A 6672-nucleotide genomic window follows, 5' to 3' on the forward strand; every position below is an offset into this window, starting at 1 on the left:
GTTGTCCTCAATCGCTTTTTAATGTGTTCTTCTCTATAAGAGAAAAAATGCCTCTCTAGCGTGAGAAATTGCACTTTTATTTCGTATTATGAAATAAATCCGTCTAGAACTGCCGGTTTTAAACATACCATAATCAAATAATTTCACAAAAAATACATTTTTCCTCATTTATGCTAGTATATAGTAGCACAATTTGCTACTATATGGCTGCACAGTCTGCCATCTGCCTCATGGCTTTGAGAGAGGCACAGACCCACAGAACTCTTGGCTCTAATTCAAAGGGATTAGCCATTCTTTACTTCTGGGTTATTGATACTGTGACCTTCATGAAATGAAAGAGAGGTCACAATGAGAGAAAGATGAAAGAAATATCAGAAATGGATAGCAGACACTGGAATATGTAGCACTCAGAAAGATGCCCTCTGTTCCTCCAATAGGACCCACCTCGCCGGGGAATCCTGTCAGCAAGTTTTGGCTCTCAACCAAAATACCAAACAAGGGCCTCACATTTTCTATTCTAATTTTTTCTCTTGAAGAGCAGCTGGGGAATGACCAAGTGGGTCTTCCTTTTTTAGAGAGACACTTGCAGTTGATGAGAGGTCTGGAAATCACTCTCACAGACGTTGGCAGGAACGAGAAATGGAAACACGCCATGACGTGGATTTTAGTCTAGAGTAAACCAGATGGAAATAGAAATTTAGATGATACTGCTTATGTGGACGAAGGACATACATTATAAGATAAAACATCAAATCCAGTGCTAAAATTTCTATGAACAGTTGAGGGGGGATCTAGAAGTGCAGCTAAGATGTTGTCACGGTGACTGATGTTGTCTGTGGGCTGAGATCTCATTGTGGGAGCTCCTGTCAGAAGCTGACATGCGATAGAAAAGATGGATCAGGGAATTACCAACAAACTTCCTTTCAAACAAGTACAACTTTGCATTCATGCTCTTAGAAGCATATGTTCAGAAAGACTATGAATACATAGAATCTGATTTTTTCAAAAGAGCAAAGCATGTCAAAAAACTCTGTCAGAGTTTTTAGTTTGCTAAATGTTTTTTGTGTAGAAGCACTTAGGCAGTTAAACCTTAAAAAAAAACCTCGCCAACAAAAGCAGGTAGTAGTATAATGTCTTTTCCCTGCTAAGTGATCCGCCTGCTGACTGATGCCCGATGAGGGAAGCTTAAACAACACACCCAGCACCAGTATATCTGCTGAGTACTGAGGGGTTTCTGCCCAAACGCATCACAGCATTTATTGATCAGTCAACATGCTGCCACGCATTCAGAAAAATCTTGATTACGCAGGCATTTAGGAAATTACATCCTATGAAACCATTTGAACTTAGAAGAGCCTAAGACTTGTACAAAAATGAATTTTATCTACTACCCATCTAGCTTAATATGCTACTGAATTTTCTGCATGTAGACTTTAACTCCCATGTGACTCTCTTGAAAATGAAAGGGAGCACCATAAGAGGGAGGATCAAAACCTCCAAAACCTTCTGCCAGCTGCCTCCACCACGCCCTGCTCCCCACAGGGGCCCTGGCTGGGCTTCTCAGGATCTGTGCCCCGCCTCAACGTGCCACATGTCCCTCCAGAAACTGTTGTTGTGAGTGTATAACCATACACTCACAACAAGCATCGATATTAAAGTGACATTTTCAAACGTAAACACAGTGCTAGACATACGCCGGGGAAATGTAGAGAAATGTTTTAGGAGAAGCCTGAACCAACCTAGAAAGATGCTTGCCAAGTAAAACAACACGCCTGCGTCACTTAAAAAGGCCTTCGGTGGAACCAAACCCACCCCACACCCACACCGGGTGGGCGTGTGGAAATATAGTTCTTCCAAACTAACTGTCCAAGGCTAAAAACACAGAGGCACTCTGCTTTTCTGCTGTTAAAAATGCTGTGAGACTTTACTAACAGAATGTATTTTGTCTGCAAAAAGCCGCCCCAGGGCCAGAATCAGTAGCGAGTGCGTTCGCACGGTGAAGGGTCAAGGTTAGAGAGCTCACTGAGGATATTACATAAACTGAGGCTGGAGGTGATGCCAACCAATTTTATCAGTTCCAGCACATCATAAACTTGGATTTAAGTGCGAATGTTTAACCACCTAACCACAGCTAATAGCCAAAATTTAGATGGGAGCTAAATATGCAGTGCAAAGTTAGAAACATGCTTTTGTCCAATTCCCTACCACACTGTGCCTTCAACCTGGGAACACATTAAGTTAGATCAGTTCTATTACACAATGCTTGAAAGTTCCCACCTTATTTTCTTCTCTGTTTTCTAATTAGTGAACAAATTAGTTGTATTTCCTCATGAAGTTAAAGTATATATATTTATACAAGACAAAGTGAAAAATTCCTAATGTTATCATGTAGCATGTTACACCAAGTGGTGAATTCACAAATATTGAATTAGGGGAGCGGAAATGCAAAAATCCATTGGAAACTGTGACAAAATGTGAACCCCCCCCCCACAATTTTAATGGTATTAATATGTCACAAGTTCTAATTTTAATCATAACGCCCATATTTCAAATTAATCATCTCTGGTGGGATTTACACCGGTAATACATGAAAAAAAAAAGAAAAGAAAACTGCAAGATTCTGTAATCCCAGAATCTTATATAATGACAATTTGCCAAGAAAAAACTCTGTGACCAAGTAAAGAAACTGCCGTGTGGGATTACAGGATTAGATTAGATCACTTCTTAGAGCATTATGACTGCAACTGGCAAATTATTTACTTCCTGTGAACCACACACACTATTGTAGTTCCAGAATAAGACTGCCAAAAATCACACCCTATTTTAATATGTGGAGAAATAATAAAAAATAAAACAGTCCCATCCTGCAGATAAAGAGCCTCCTTATTAAGGTCAATTTGACCCCTCTGTATCCACAATAATATTTTATCATTTGCTGAGAATACCCAGTATTTTTTTCCTACCATTTCTTTAGTAGTGATAAACACCAACTTCTGTTTCTAAAAAAAAACGTCTCTTAGATTGCTTTTTGTGAGAACATTTCAATAATTAATTCAAGCTTCCTTTTTTTCTGTCTTACTGAGAGACATGCACGTGTTCACCCAGCCGATCACGTGTTACCCATGCAAGCATTCTGTGCTAATGGTTAAAGAAGATCCACGGCCGTGTGGTGTCCTTTAAATGCTCGTGTTTGTGCATTTCAAATGGAGGCCTCAGAACTCAGCTGTGCGACCTGTGCTTTTCTTGATCTGGTGTCTGTTTGCTGCAGCCGGTTCTGGGTCCAGCTGCATTGCAGGCCCCTCTGCGTTTGGTGGATTACTGCTGCATCTCTTGAGTCTGGCCGTTTAGTGAGAGTTGGTGGGGCCGAGGTGCTGAAAGGAAAAGGACAGACATACAGTAGGAGAGGCAGGATTTTCACCAGTCGTGGGCCAACGTTGGCACCTGTTTGACCTTGGGGGGGATGTGGCTTGTGTAGCACATTTGGAATCGAGTCGTGTTGAAGACAGGTGTCCTGCTGGAATTTGAAAACACCCCGCCACCCCCGTGTTCCTTCCTGTGTTACATCTCTACAGCTGGTCGTCCTGGTGAGGATAAAAGGGCTGAACAGAAATCAGACACTGTCAGATTTCAGTGTCTGAAATCTTATGCTGCAATATAAAATTTCAGACACTTTCTGTTCTGTAAAAAATATGTTTAGATCAATGTCGGTCGAATATTTCGAAATTAATTCTGAAGTCAGTACCCTTGGATGCTGGTATTCAAAAAGAAATCCCAATAACTTTCCTGATAAATCAGAGTTGGTCAAATGGTGGGGAGGAGTCGCAGACTTCAGAGATGAAGAGAACCTGGAGAGAACCCATACATGCACGCAAACTCCATGCACAAAGATTTTTTGCTCACTAATTTTACTGGACCTTTGACCTTTGTCAGATTTAGATCATTGAACTACAAGTTGAGAGTCCCTGGACTAAACGGAAAACGCTTTTTCTTCTCTGATCTCCTCAAATTGGGAATTTCACTCTGAGTGTTACAGTACTTTTGCTGTTCTCTCAATTGTTTATCCATAAGCAAAATAATAACAAGTCAAATTCTATTAAATTAAACATTAGCACTCGATTCCTGTGGGTGTTAAATAAGGTTTTCCTCATAGATTTGACATAAGAGTTGTCTGGGAAGCTGTTTTAGTTTTCACATATTGCATTTAACCCCAGCAACCTTTTTCTGAACCTTACCATTACTACTAATGCCATACTCCCCCTGTTCCACCTTTCCTGTTTATCTGTGTTTGTCCCTGCTGGATAGCTGATCTGCAGACAACCAGAGCGCACCAAGTGCCACAAACGCTTTCAAAGAGAGACTACTGGCCTCAATATGTCCGATCGATCTTCCTGGCATCATCCGCTCCTCAAGAGCCTTAAATCAGGCTGCCAACCCGCTCAGGGTTGTCCTGATGTATTAAGATCATGTTCCTAGATGTATTTTCCAGGGAAGGTTTTCTTCTTCACCCGAGTATTCGTTTAATTAAGGGCCACACAAAAAATGTGCTCTGTGATTTTCTGTCTTACAGGAGACCAGCGAGCCAAAGGTTTTAGATTCACTGGATATCCTTTCAGCAGGTCTGATTGAGGTCTGAAGTTGAACTGGCAACAAACCTGCAACCACAGCAAACACAGCTGAAGGCAAACAGTAATGAACTCTGCGAAACCTCAAGATTTTCCCCTCAAGCTGTCCGGCGTACAGTTTGGCTGCCCTTAATAACCCCTTCAGTCTCCGATTGACCGTTAACTCTGAGGTCTTGTGAAAAAAAGAGTGCACTCAGAGATAAAGAGGAAGCAGTTGCAGATATCTATGCTGACGGGTCTTAATCAGCTGCTCTACAGATGTGGGAATTATCAGCTCGGCTGTTCCCGAACCTGCTCTGTGTCACGAGGCGGACAGAGCAGACAGCACTAATGTGTGAAACTGATTATTTCAGTCACTCTAAAGAGGCCCACTGGAAAGAGGTAGACTGTCTGCTGGGGGAACTGGTTGTCTCCTGTCAGGTCTTTAAGGAGGCGTAAGTGAACGTAGCAGTCACATGCACCACTGGATTGTGAGAAATTCAGACCCCGCTTTCCAACTCCACCCGCCTCTCTCGGAAAGCCCAATTTGTGTAAAAGACAGTAAAGCCTTGGAAGAAGGAAAGCTGATCCACCAGAGCCACATTTCAGCGTCTTGTCTTACCTACAAATTCCTACAAGTCACTTTCTCTGAAAGAGAGCATTGTGATTCAACTGAAGGCTGCCTACTCCTCTTGTGGAAGAGAGGGAAAAGGAAGCGGGGGTGAATATGTTCCATTGGACTGGCCTAAAGATTTCCCGCCTGGCTTTGCCAGGCTGTGACAAAGATGTGATGCATTCAAGTACTGCTAGACGGGCTAGATAATTATTGAAAGGATTCTAAAACCATTGCAAAATTAAACCGATTATCCATTTAACTCTGTTATCATTGTTTTACTTTTATTTTATACCGATTTTAAAAATCTTGAAGCAGCACACAAAACATCACTGGATGACTTCTGTTAAAAAAAAAAAAAAAGGTAACATTTTCACTATTACAACAGCCTAGGTGATCTTAGACTAATGGAAATGCCATAAACAGTGGACATTCACTTTGCTCAGGAAGGCTAGGCTAATCGCAACCGTACAAAGTTCTGTAACTCATTGCACTGTTTTGATGCAATAACATATAAATCAGCATAGTTTTATGTAACATAACCTTTCATTGTGTAGAACACAAATACACTTCATTATCATATTAGGCTTGTCATTTAAAGCTGTATGTTTTTACTGGTCATAAACAGCACCATAGCTTTGCAAGTGTATCCAGCAGCATAAGCTAATATATCAGCAACTATAGATTCTAATTTCATTTTAATTTTATGATCTAAATTAATTGATTACAAAAATTTGCGTTCAAGTAACAATAGCACCTCAACATATTTTTACTCAAGTTTTCACTCGTCACTAAGAAATTACTCAAGAGGAAAAAAAGGATTTGGTAAAAAGGCTATGTGCTGAGTAGTTGATTATAATATTATAATATTTAGAAAATAAGTAATCAGACAGACAAAAACAAAGAGTTATGTGCTAATTCTGGTGTTTATAGACTAAAATGAAGAAAAAAATGCAAATAGATAACACAATTACAAAATTACACATTTTAATAAAAGGAACTCTTCTCAATTTTTTTTTCCAATATGAAACTAATGAAATTTATACTTACAGAAGGTAATATATGCCAGGACTGGATAAAGTGCTTTCAAATAACAATATGTTTATTTTATATTCACTTGATCTACAGTTCTTTCCTCCTCTATAGGATCTGGAAGCCATGACCAGCTACAAAGTTTGCTTATAACTTGAGCTGGCTCTGCTGTACAAATATTTAGCCCAGTTTCCAAAAATACAGTTAGCATGATGCAGAGTAAACCTTATCAATATTTAAAAGGTGGCAAAAATGAGAGGTGGAAGAAAATTTTCTGTCTCATAGTTTTGTTAAAAATAAAGGAAACAACAGAAATAGGTGTAGCACATTTTTAAGAGGAAAATATAAAAAATAATGAACTGGTAGGTTTGAACATTGTGATCCGTACATCTCTACTGTATGAAACAGTTGCTCTAACTGGGAAAG

This window comes from Xiphophorus maculatus, chromosome 19 (assembly GCF_002775205.1).
Source record: "Xiphophorus maculatus strain JP 163 A chromosome 19, X_maculatus-5.0-male, whole genome shotgun sequence".
Classification (NCBI taxonomy): Eukaryota; Metazoa; Chordata; class Actinopteri; order Cyprinodontiformes; family Poeciliidae; genus Xiphophorus; species Xiphophorus maculatus.